This window comes from Aphis gossypii, chromosome 1 (assembly GCF_020184175.1).
Source record: "Aphis gossypii isolate Hap1 chromosome 1, ASM2018417v2, whole genome shotgun sequence".
Taxonomy (NCBI): domain Eukaryota; kingdom Metazoa; phylum Arthropoda; class Insecta; order Hemiptera; family Aphididae; genus Aphis; species Aphis gossypii.
Genome location: NC_065530.1, coordinates 64,318,637 through 64,333,486, shown reverse-complemented (window position 1 = coordinate 64,333,486; position 14,850 = coordinate 64,318,637). Strand labels below are relative to the sequence as shown.

The 14,850-nt window shown below is 32.5% G+C and overlaps 1 protein-coding gene across 1 annotated transcript in view; it reads right to left on the bottom strand.

Moving 5' to 3' along the window:
* LOC114133015 (mucin-17-like) overlaps positions 1-14,850 on the bottom strand; it is a 62,304-nt gene that overhangs the window by 19,917 nt on the left and 27,537 nt on the right.

Sequence of the window (14,850 nt, the reverse complement as noted above, 5' to 3'; positions counted from 1 at the left end):
AATAATTGTGAATTAAAACACGATTGAGACGAGCGTTTTTTTTGTTGTTATACGAATTTATTTATAAAGTGAATACGATTACGTTTGATCAGAGCGAAACGATAACAAGAACCGCTACTCCTGCTGTTACAAATGCCGACGAACTTTCGAGGACGATTTCAAACATTTCCCATTTATACGAACGGTTCTCAATGCTTAATTGTTTCCTATAACTAGCTAAATTCATAAAGATCACACTATATTGTCTATATTGTATGAAGAATGTGTAATGTAATTATTGAAAAGGTCGCCATTAAGATGCATATTTTTTTGACTCGAGTTTCATACGTGTAAACAGAAAGTAATACGTATTTTAATACTATTATAAATATTTTTTTCAAGATGACATACAGTGTAACTGTACTGAGTATTTAAGAGACTTTAATAAAATATCCCTGATATTTTAATTTATTTCATTGGGCTGTCTACATCGCCAGAGAGTTAAATAACAGTATTATTTCTATAATATGATTAAAGTTTTTATTATACATACATGAATATTGCAATCACGTGCGTATTATACGAAACCGTATCCCGGGACTAATGAAAATTTCCATCGTCGACGTCGCAGTTTTCTCTTGATTCTATTTTAATTTTTTTAATTTGGTTCTCTAAGGTTTAGTTCGTTATTATAGTATGGTAAGCAATAGATACGTTACATTTTGAAGCAAAAATTATGCATACATGGTATTATCGTCGACAGACGTATAATAAATAATTCGAATTCGCGAAAAGACCTGCTCTAGACCATAGTTCAGCCGTCAGCCGCCGTCGGGCACGACGGTATAATAATACGTGTATAACGATGACGATTCAATCGGTAACGGTCTGTTACAACAATAATAGTAATAATATTATGCGATATTATTCTTGTTATAACATGGTATATGCGTAATCCACGGTAGTGAACCGTAAATACATCATAGTCCGGAGGCGAAACATAAAAAAAAAAAAATTAATACTATAATAATATTGGTATCGCGCTCGCTGGTATACGATCATATTATTTATATCATCGTTGAACATATTTTTTTTTTTTTAAGAGAAAAACCACGTACCTATATTATAATATTTATTATACGTAACGTAGAAGGGCGTCCGTTTATTATTATTTTTTTTTCTACTTTTAATGATTCGAGAAAAACCGAGGTCCTTAAACTCGCCACATGTGTTGTTTATAATTGTTGTTGCACATTATATCACTACATATCCACATACACACGAAGGAGATAACGATGACGACGACGACAAAACTATATAATAACGAAAAATAATAACAATATATTGAAGAGTGGAAGAAAAAAATTGGATATTCGTGTATGTGAGGAAATCCGTCTTAATATTTTCAATTTAAACGTAATTGCGCGTGTCTCGGACTGTGTGTTTTTTGTGATAGTTTATAGGTATGGGTAAATTATATATAAGTGCAAAATCGCATGAGATGAACGATGATGATTATATTATTAAATCCCAAAGATGTGATGCTTTTGCTATAATATTTGTCTTACCGGAACCTCTTCGTCACCGTCGTATACATTATATATAATGTACCATTCAAAATCGGATTTAAAATTATATTTATATATAATACTAAACGTATTTTATATATTTTAACGTCTTTACATCTCATTCGTAAAATATAATATTTCTAAGTTGCCATTTAAAACATTTTCAAACTAGATAATATTATTACCAGTAGTCGATGATATAACTCGAATAACATAATATTATGCAAATAATTTCATGTAGGTATTATTTCGATACCGCGTTTATAGGGCACACGCCTATTTTTGTGGTTATTTCCAAAACGTATCCACATCACATCAAGAGACGTAAAGCCTAGATATTGCGATGCCCACAAAGCACAAAATAACGATAATTCATAAATTCATATGGCCATTATGTTGTAAAGATTTCGGTACTATAAATAGATACATATATTTTTTTAATAATTCTTATTGGGTGAGATGTGTCGTAAATAGTATAATATTTTATATGTATTATCTAAACACGTGTACTCATACGTAAAGATGAACACGCGTGCGTGGGTACCTAAGCATATTATATTATGTATATACGTATGTACAACAAAATGTGTTTAAAAAAAACCATCTATTTAGTCACCGCCGTCGTAATATATATCGAGAACATTTGTTTTCGGCGCTCAGCCCACTCGTCGGCGGTATACGATGGTTTTTTTTTATTTTATGATAAATTTTTTTCTACGTCTGAGTTACGACAAACGTCCGTTTACGGGAGGACAATTGATTCTGCTTTCGTTTTCCTATCCGCTGGTGCACCGTATGTATAATATATATATATACCTTCTTCAATAGGCGCCGTCCGTAGGCCGGTTAGCAAGGTCGTCGTCTCGACTACGGCGGGTAACCGTCCGAATAACATAATTCGTTCACGAAAACAGAAACTAAATTTGTTTTAACGCGTCTTTTTTTTTTGATCGTTATTTTAACAATGATTTAATAACAGATGTCATCCAAAGTCACAATCGTTAAACAGGGGAGGGTGTGAGAGATCGACATGTTTTCAAAAAATAGACAACCCGTCAATACGCGGAGATCGGAGTGTTTGTCAGTGTTTTTTTTTTCTTTTCTGTTTTTTCAAAAATCGTTGTTGGAGTATTCGAAAAGCAACATATTTTTGCAATAGAATTCACAGTGTTAATTTTTCAATGTATCTAATATATTTTTTATACATTTTACAAATAGATTTTGGAAAAAAGGTTTGAGCGTATAGGGAATGAACAATCGCTACGTCGCCGTTACACTGAAGCAGTCTCGTAACTCACGAAAACGTGATGATATATTATACTCGTAGTATAATGTTATTTATTGCCTTTGGTGATTATTCGACAAATTTTCGATCGAAACTCGAAAGAAAATGCGGACGTCGTGCGGGCTTCAATTTTTTATCCTCTCGACATATTCGTCCCGTTATTCCAACGGTTCATCTCGACGGTCTCGTGCTTAGGCCATCTCCCGGCGACGACGATAAACTACGTTAGGAATTATGGACCACACGATGATTATATGTATAATATTATACGGTGAGGTAATGGGTATTGTACAGGTTTACCGTATATACTTATAGTGCAGATGTCTGCGTCACGTCGTCTGAGGTTGAATTTTTATTTATTTCTCTTTATATATCCGAGGACCGAGAGTGATCGACGTAAACATCAAATAATGGAATTGCGCACTAAAAGGTCAGGATGCGGCATATTATTATGTTTCCACGTATTGCAAGTATTACTATAAATAATAACAATGCTTAATACATGAGTAATATTATTAGGTCCGAGAGTGTTGCACACATTATCATGAATTATTTTTTGCGGCTAGAAACACTATCGAGTGACGTAGCGGGACTGGGAAACTCCTCCTACGTGTGTGGCACTTATTACATTGTGTATAGTGTATATACTATATACACGTCATGTGGTTAATAGCACGTGCGCTAAATTTAATTTCCATATTTACATAATGCATTATAATATATATTAAACATTATACTATAACCTAGATCATAAGATTTTCGTATAATAAATATTATAAATTATAATGCATACGAATCATTGTACTGTCGTCGTAAATTCGTTTAGCGCAAAATAAAAATAACTAAATAAATTAAAAATTTTCGTTTTGGCCGAAACACTTATTTATTTATTTTTTTTTTGTTAGAGCTCGTCCGACTCGATAATTTTATGTTACTCACATATACCGTATATAGTACCAGCTATTTTATGTATAGAAAAACTCGTTTCACGTATATATTATACATATTACCATTACGCATACACCAAAAACGCTGAAACCATGTGATGATCGTATGAGATAATAATACGTTAAACGGTAATATTTATTATTTAATGTGTTGTTACGCGTGTGTGTGTTCATATGAAGAGCAGTGCATACACAATACGAGTACACGTGCATTATATATTTATAAAGTACCCAAGCGTGTTCTTAGTCCGATGAAAATGAATTAAGCTCTACGATTTTTTTTACAGAAAATCGTGCAAAAAATTTTAGATTTCCGAATAAGAGACATTGACAACCAATTTATTGTAAATAGAAAAATTCAATTAAATTAAATTTGAACCAGACAAATCTATGCACGAAGTTGATTATTCCATGGATTTTTTTCTAAGGAAAGCGTTCGTATTTTGTTGTTATTTTTTCGTAGTTTGCTTGATTACGGATGAATATTATGTATGAACTACAAACAAATATTATACGAAACAGATGATATATTATTCTGAACAAAATAAATTTCTCGTCGGCCAGCACGCGACGTCGCTCTAGCCACTACCTACTACATCGACAGCAATGATGGCCTGCTGGCACGGCCGCGAGGGGTGATGTGCATTATTTGTTGTTATTGTATTTGTACACTTTATTTTAAATATCTTAATATTTATCTGAATACTTTACTAATGTTATACATGTATAATACAGAGAGGTTATGTGTCAATCGAAAGCAATCGTTAATGGACTTCGGTTACATTATGTTATTGCTTTTCAACAGTGATGGATAAATTATTGATTTTATAAAATTTGTTTATCGTGTTATTATAATATGCCAGTATTAAATTTAAATAGTCAATAATTTACGACCAAATAAATATCATTTTTTAACGGTCGCTGCTTCTTTAATTTACGTCTAATCGATCTAATCGACTGTCTAAGTTAGATAAAAATGGCTTGTCTGCCCACAAAACTACTTTCTGCCAAAAATTAACGAATTTATGAACGTGTTCAAATAACATCAATTCTATATGCTTATGTGTAACTGTTTTATATTAAATAATACGTAAAGTAAATGAACTTTTCAAGGTCTAGATCGTATAATTATATAATAATACACGATATCGTGGAAGCGAAAACTACTTAAAATAAAAATTTGTCGATGACGATTATATTTATATTTTGTACACCGGAAGAGTGTAGGTTAGAGTCATGATAATTTTTGTTAGTGCGCAAATAGTACATGACGTATAAACTGCGTATTCAAGCTTATTAATTGGGTATCGTGTATAAATAGCCTGAAAATAACCTATCGATTAAAAAGCGATAAAAAATTTGCACGACCAATATCTAATAATACAGTACTGTATGACTTAACGTATGAGCGCGTGGCGGGGAAGAAAATTCCTCGGGGTGGATCAAGAAGAAAAAAAAAACACTAAACGATGACGGTGTCGGGTTTCCTTATATGAGGATGTGCAGATATCTTCCGTTGTCCCGCCGCCACGCAAGTGCAGTGACCCAATCCGCATGGTATATTAAAACATATATAATAATACTGTATATGTGTGTGTGTATAGAAACAGTGGTCTTGCCGCGTGTACGTTTATAAGCGGTATTGTTATTTTTTTTTTTCCCATGGACACGAGCACCAATCGTCAGCGTTCGTTCCGCATTGCTTAACTCTTATTTTTTTTCTCCATTTTCATTTTTCATTTTTTTGTTTGTTTTTGCATGAGATCATATTATAACTATTATTATTACACGCGGGAGTTCAAATAGTGTCGAGACCGACAAACCGAACCAATTTTTAATGATATTCCCGCGAGTCAACGGCCATACGCACTGCAATAATATACACTATACACGCACATAAGACTATCAACCATACCTACCGTGTAATAGATACATCGTTATAGTACAAAAGTTAAGAAACGATTAAAACGATTTTTTTCATAAATTCCTATTCAGGATCATTTTCTTGAAATTAAAAATTCTCGTTTTCCTCTTCAAAATGTATTTTTATATCGTATTTAATATTAAACTATTCATAGTATATGTTTATGGCATACACCCATAATAGGTATATACCAATAATCGATTTTATAAATTTAATTTTTTTATACGAATAATATGAATATAATATTTGTTTCTGTGTACAAATGACTTAATAAAAATAAATAATGAGTAAACGTATAAATAGTTTTTAAAATTGTTTACCATAAAAACGTAGTCCATCTGTTGGTCTATGTATGTATATAATACATATTTGGTATAGTACAATTACAATATAAATGCGCATATATTAAGAAAAAACATGAAAAATGTAACTTATTAAGCGGTGAGAATGTTGGTACTGGACCATTGACCAATTTACACGGATTTTAAATGTGTAACTTATAACAAGAACATTATTAATAATTATATAATATCAAATATACTCGTATTTCCGTTGCATTGTATAGTTCACGGTATACTATAGTTAACACATCGTATATACTCGCACTGACATAGTAGTAATTTATATCCTAAAAAAATAGCAGACCACCATAAACATCGGATAAATTTTATATTATATTATATAATAACAACTCTGCCACCTGCAGTGTGTGGGTGGACGCGTTAATTTCGGGACGAGACCGAGTAAAATATATAGGTGTATTATATTAATAACGATTCATCATATTTTAATTTTGTCCGACGTACCGTGGTGGTCGCGGGTTCGGGTTGCGTAATCGATCGGTACATTATATTATTATGTAAAAAAAAACACGTGTACCTATATTGTAATATATATTTTATACAAGTAGGATATACGCGAGATGGTACGTGCTAGAGAGCGCGTGCAGAAGCGAAGACCGCGAAGAAGAAAACGAAATGCTGTGGTCGCGTGTGCGACTACCGCTGTAAAACGTCCTTGGACGAACCAGAGGGAAATGCCAAGATGCGAACAGAGTCCTACTATATATCTTTCTCTTGAGATTTTTTTTTTGTATCTTTATATTCATCGTCATCATCATCATTATCATCATCTAAATCTTCAGCGTAGTCATTCTCGTTCTTTTTATTATTTATTATATACTGCATAATATTATGTACTACTGCTGAAGCAGCAGGACCGTAGTAATGGTTAGATAAAACCATTTAAACCCGGTGAAGCGCCACAATCGATTTTCCGTGTCACTAGGATTTCGCCGTAACGTGCACGTACATTATAACATATTATTTAAATTAGTTTTGGGGTGATTGTTTTCGGACGGCTGTGGAATGCTGATATAATATTATGATAATTTGAGATTGAATCCTGTCTGGATATGGATACGAGTGGCATATACTTAGACATAATATTTATACGTATACTATATATGTATATCGTATCTTACGCGAAAATGATTATCTGTCTTCCGCACCGCAAACTTAACGTCCGTCACACACCGAACGATCACAGTCCCGCCGCAGGTATTTAGTCGTATCTACTTATAGCTGGTAAACCATCGAACTGTGACAATGCCCTATGTCATTATTGGATTCATTACACCGTTAATAGGTTATATACATTTTATGATTTTATTTTTTGTCTATAAAACGACATGTGGTCAATATTATCGCGTGCTTATAAATTACTTATAATTGTGAACAAATCATGTGTGCACGTATATGCGCACATCGAATTAACAGAAGATATTTAATGTCAAGCAGCGAAAAAACTTCAATTAATTGGTACATTATTTCAACCTATAGCGATTCTCTTATATAATATTATATACTAGGTACGTATTTATAACTCGTCGCAGTTTTCAAACTTTCAGTATTTCGGGAATCGGACGGGAGGCGTGTTGTGTACGAATTCGTATGTATTGTAATACATCGCCGATGTAACTATATAGTCCTCCTCTTCCGCTCGGAGATTAAAAAATAAAAATTAATTTTTCATTTCCAAGGACTTGATTATTATATGTTGTATATATATAGGTATATTATGCAGTATATTTAAACGTCAATTTGACGATAGCGAGAGATTCAAGTACAAAACGTTTAATTCACGTTACTCGGCAAATACGCGTACAAGTCCTCGGGTATATGTATACGAATTCGCGCGTCGACGAAACGGAAAAATAAAAATAGTTATAAAACACAATCACAACCACATACACAATCATATATTATTTTTTCATTACGGGCAGTGAGCATAATATATATACCTAATATTATACGTTTTATATTATCATTATTATATTATGCGAACGATTATCTGCCGCCGAGACAATTGACTTCCAGTCCCAAAGTCATTTGTTACGACGACATTGTCGGCATCGTACGTACCTCCTATTCATATATGCACAAGCTATATACACGCGTGATATAATTATATATATTATATTATAGGTTTGACAATCTGTCACTACATATTGCCGTACAGTCGTATTATTGATTTGTGGCTGTCGCGCACTCGCGTCGACGTGACGCACGCGTCATCGATATATATATCATTATAAATATATACAAACGCGGAGTGTACGCAATGCACTATTATGCTTATAACTGCAAAGACGATCGACGAAAAAAAACACTTCATTGTTTTCCCGATGCATCATCGTTTACCGACAAAACGAGTATAGAGGAAAAAAAATTCCGCTCGCGTGCGGCTCGGAGTGATCATATTATTACTATAGGTACGTATTATTATATGTATAGGTACTAGGATTATGCGAACAGGCAACGATTTAAAAATCCGTAACGCAAGCATCACTAATTCTCTAAACGTATACGTAGTGTATTATATCATACAGCCTATATCCCTCGGTAGCGTGCAGCTCATCATCGGTGGGTCCGTGTATGGGAATTCGGAATTTTTTTTTAACCCCGTACGAATTCTCGGGAGTGACGAAAAACCTGTCCTCGTCGATTCCGGTCGAGCGAGTGAGTCGTTTGCGTATAATTTTGTTCTATAAATAAAAGAAGGGAAAAACTAAAAAAAAAAAAAAATTCCGTAAATAATCGAAAAAAAAAATCTTTTAAACCTCACCTCGCATCTATAAATTTTAATACGAATTCAATAATTGAACTCGTATATTATACAGTGTAACGGTCGTTATGATCGGTAAATATATTCATGTATATTTTTAAACGTACCTATCGTAGGGCATGGGATGGTCAGTGACCTCAATGTACGTAAAGTTGGCCCCGACCCTGGACTTGATGGCGTATAGATCTTGGTGATCCCATATACGCGCATGCAGCTGGTGGTCTACTGAAACCCCCCGAGCTACGATTTATACTTTCTATTACATATATGTTATAATGCAATGTGTAAATAAATTATCAAGTATAATATTATATAATATATTTATATCGTTCAATGTTATTTTACCACCAGAATCGCGATCAGGATTCGGGTTTTTCTAGCCGAGTAATTCTGTGGAGATTCGTAGGAACATAATATTATTGTATAATACGATATGATATTATTTATAAATAATATTAAAATTATAGTTGGCCGAAGATGGATGAAGCAAAAAACCATGTATAATATTTAACGCTACATAATATAGGATATTGCTCTTTTCTTCGGTCGATGCACGTCATGTTTAGTACTCGATAATATTATGTTTATGTGTATCTCAGATATACCTGACATCGTGTAAAAGTGTAAGCGATGCGCATCGTTGGGCCTAGAGCAAATCGTACTCGCGTATAAATATATAATATGATGTTAAATTAACACGAAATTCGAGTTTGCATGCCACACGTATCCATGCATTAAAAAAATAATAAATATAAAAAACGAAATAAAAATATTCCCTTGTGTGTCAAACGCCGTCGGGTCCTTCAGATGATCGATTATCTGCTGCCGCTTAAAATGTGTTATTAAATATTAATTAATTACAGTCGAATTATTTCTTTAAATTCTCATCTCTCCCCCCCAATATCACTTTTTCAATACACGTCGCCGTTGGACTCTCACCTTTTTCGAGACGATACACATATTAAAATAATATGACGTTTATAATATTATATAAATATATATGTAGAATGCAGACGCGTTTATTACACAAAAAGATCATCATCATATTATTATTATTTAATAAACAGTTTTCGTACGTCCCAGGACTCCGACTGCACTATACATGCCCTCGGGTAGATTTGATTAAAATTTAAAACCGATTTCTGTGTATAAATGTTTCTAGTTCCGACCGTTTTTGTTTTTTAATTAAATAGTATCTAATAATATTTTATGTGGTATACTGTGGCCATTGGTACGCGTATAATGGCGGGTACCTTATTTAGTACCTACGTGACGTTATAGGCGATTTTTGAGATAAACTGTGTTCACTAATCGCTATTGCTGAAGGTATGATATAATATAGCTGATATCTATTCCCTAAATTTTAATATTTATTACCACGATCAGTCGAGATAAATAAATGGTAATTACGATTGTTTATTGTTTCGTTACGCGTTTGTTAATTAAATATAAGCATTACTCATCGCTTAAAATTTATTGTAATATCGACTTGTGCATCATGCTGCAGCTGCGTTCATAGTAGATCGTGCGTATTGATATAATATGACGTAACTTAACATAAAATATACCAATAAATTTAATATTCAAATTATCGCTTTAATAATATATGAAGCTACAAGAAATGTACACAACATATAGTCATGAAGCCATGAAGGCCTATATTATGTAGTCCTTCTATCACCCGAAATACCACATAAAAGATTTAATTAATCACTCATCAGTCATCACAACAGTAATTATAATAATAATAATAATAATAATGATGATAATTCACCACCGCGTGCGTAAGTCGAATAAATAAATAAGTAACCGTGAATAAACCGGTCGTTTTTAAAAAATATTTTTTTCTGTTCCGTCTCCTAGCTAAACATATTATTATATTTACTCGCAGGACAATGCGCAAAAATACCCGAGTGCTGCGACCAGTTTCCCAGAAGAACTGGTTATCCCGGTCGGCCACGCGATCGCCTTTACACGTGTGCACATAGATATATGCAGTGTACTGCTGTACCTATCTATGTAATATGTATAATATGTAATGAAAAATGTACCAGCTATGTATGAAAAAAACTCGTATATACCTATACGAACTGTCACCACGCGAAAAATGCGCCGATCACGATTAGACGGATAGAGCAATAATAATAGTATGATCGCATTGCTATTATGACCGGCATACTGCATTTAAGAAATACATTTTATTCGTTGCAATGCGGCGATTCGACCGCAATTTTGACGGTCGTTAAAGTCTCTAACGCTGTAGCAGCTTAACGTATCGCAGTTGTGTGTGATTTTCATTTTCGTCTCGGTCTTTTCAATACAGTAAACTACAACTGTAGCTGCAGTTATTGTTATAATAATATATATGATACGAAAACTAACACTATTTATGTATGTAATAAACACGAATAAAAGTATAGACGAGAAAAAGTTCAGTAGCGACAAATCATAATATTACGTAAGCTAGGTAATAGAAGTATGATGTGGTCGTAGTGCTGCAGGCATAATATATGGATACAGAACGGTTGCACGATATTTTTTATTTATAAGTAAAACTGTATAATTTATCGTAGTATATTTATAACATTACAGGGTATATATATAGTTTTTAGTTTAACTATACCTTATACACACGAGAAAAAACGGTACTTTCATGTTTATTATTACAATTTTTTATATTCGGTTTATAATTGATGTTCCGACATAATATTATATATTAATATATTATGCTTGAGTGTATATACGTTTTATATCTAGTATGTATATATAGGTGTGCGTTTTTGTGGAGTCATGCGTTCATAAAAAACACACACACACATGCACACATACATTACGACTGATTTACGTACAATACAAAAAATGGATGCTTACAACGGTAATTGATGTGTTTATACGCTGCAAAGTTGCTCGTTTAAATAATAAATAATATAATTACCGGTGGGATTTACGCTCGACGATATACATACATAAACTGCAGTGAAATTAAATACATAAGTACTAAGTAGTAACAAAATGTACCGTTTCTAGTTAATATAGTATAACAATAATAATCATTTTTCAATATTATAATAATACACGATCGAAAAGCTGCTGAAAGAGTTGTTTCGCGAGTAACAAGAGTAACAGAGTAATGGAAAATCGTGGTCACTGATAAAACATATTATTATCATGCAAATGACTTTATACACAATTCCAATATTTTACTTTAATAAAATATTTATTAAAATTATGATTTACACATTGAAAAGTTTAAACATATACCTATTATAGTGGGCTATAAACTGCCGTCGAGATTAACGGAAACCATGTGTTATGAACGAAAATTTGCTCCTAGTCAAAACTACCTACGTTTAAGATAATAATTTTTTTTTTAGATATAATTTATTAGGTTATTATATTTTTACAGTTAAAATAAAAAATCTTAGATACACGATGATATTATATTAAAGGATAAAAATTAATTTCATACAATTATCAATACAGCATGTGAGTGTAGTATATCATAACAATAGATAATTATTTTTTCAATCAAACTAAAAAAAATCGAACTACACGTTTGTTGATGTGACATTATATTGTGCGGCCAAAGAAATATTGAAATCGTGCACGTGAATGACGTTATCGAGACTATTAAATAATGGCGAGAGACACGCTGTTGCAGTGACATACAATTAAATTGGATATATTAACAACAATTTTCAGACGAAAAAGGTAAATACAGTCGTGAATAATTGTTTACATTGATCGAACCAGTCATAAATTTTTAAATATACACATTAACGATAACGAAGACTTCTATTATGACTAATGAATTGTAGGACGTTCGGATCACGATTGTTGTTTTGATGATATTATGATAGTATATGACCGTTTGAGCAGGGCTCAGAAACGTGCAAATATATTAAATTTCATTACTACCCGCTGTTAAAAAATAAATCTAATGAATTTTTTTTTGATGACGAGCTAATAACAGATAGATGGATCAGAAGGAGGGTAACATAACTAGTCGATATCGATATTGATAATTGTAAATGTCGTTTAAAAAATGGTATCATAATACTATGCTTATATTCTCATAAATAATATTTGAAAATATCAGGTATCAAAATTGACCTTACAATTTTAGTATATATAGTCAAATGAAAGAATTGTCTTTCACAGCACACAAATATACGAATATAGTAAGCTGCACGGTAGGGTCAGAGGGTTTGTTGGTCATTATCAGTGGTCAAGGCATTGATGGTATATTAGCAAATCCGTGCAACTCGTATAGCAGATATAAAAACGTCTTTTTTTTTACTTGTCCAGTCCATACGATTGACGTGTTGGCGGCTAGATAACAGGAGAGGGACGTGCGTATACATTATATTATATATATATATATATGAGCTGTATTGGTATAATGTATAAATGTGTAATGTAAATGTACCTATATAATACGCGATGAATGAACGATCGCGTGCGCTGGTCTGAATGTTAAAATCGTTCTTATACACATCGCCGTTCGACGGCGTATTTAATAAGAAATATATAATATATAATATCATACCGATTTTTCTGTTTAGGTATGCTCTCCTCCTTCGGCGTATACCTATATGCATGCGATTTCACACGTATTCGCGGCACGTATCGGGCACTGCGTGCTTTTTGCCGTCCGTGAGAATATAATGTATCGGAGAGACGAAGAATCAGATACAGGTGTCCGATAAAACAACGCGGACGATAATGCACAACGATCATGTCGAACGGGGTTCGCGACACGGGAACGTCGAGAAGATTTTCTATGATATATACTATCGTTAAGAATTGGCAATCGCATATTGTACATTTGTACGTTTACGCAATTCTTATGTATTGTTTTCCCGTCGGAAATTATGATATAAATGCGCCTAAATATTTTAGCGGCGTTAGCTATACGGTGTACGAATTATATGATGACTACACGTGCAGCAGCCAACGAGGAAAACCGGCTTTTTGTCATTAATCGCTGTAATATTATCATGATTTCAAACAAACTGACAACCGTTAACGCGTCTTATATACCAGCAGCTTGACAGTGTATACATCGGATGTATTTACACATGCACGCGGTTTGCGTAATGAAATATTATACATTTCGTTACCATATATATAACGTTTCGGTGTGACTTGGAAAAAATGAATAAAAAGAAACCGCCAAACCGCCTAAACTGGTAATCGAATAATTTAGTTAAAATTTGAGCGATCGCTGCAAGTCATAACGAAGTGACGAATTATATATTATAGTATTTATATAGTATTTAATGTTTATATTTATGTAAAGGTGTGTGGGGAATGTAATGAAAATGAAAATTACTTGCAAAACTTATTAAATTAGTGTTAAGAACGTTGAGTTTTAAATTAATATACATATATTTTTAAATATAAAAAAAAATAACAGGTAGATTTAACTATTATGTTTAATATTAAATGGAAAAAATTTAAAAAAAGATAGTTAATTTTTTTTTAATTAACACCTTGGTTATACAACTATAATGGCGCAATTTTATATTTTAAAGTGTTTAAAGTATTAAACATTAATTTTAATTATTCAGAGAGCAAGGCACACTTTATTAATTAGGAAATTAGATACATAATGGTAATTATTCAATTATCTAATCAAAATTATTAAATTTATATGTCGATACAATATAATATATGTTTGGCTATATGTCCCTCACCATTGATTATAAAACATAGAATGGTTTATACTGACCAGAATCGTACATCGAAAACCGGTAATTTTAATTTATAATGAATCGCGCCGAATTATAATAATATTTTAATATCTTATAAGAATAAGGAACCTCATCGAAATTTTATTGCGGAAACCATGTAGATACATGATAATATAATACGTACATGGCGAGAAAATTAACTACAGCCGTAGTGATTGATGTCCTAAAATTTGACAATCGAGTAAAAACGTATATTATTATTATACTTGTGTATACACTATACTCTATGTTCTACGACTATAAATTAAATAATAATAAATATGCG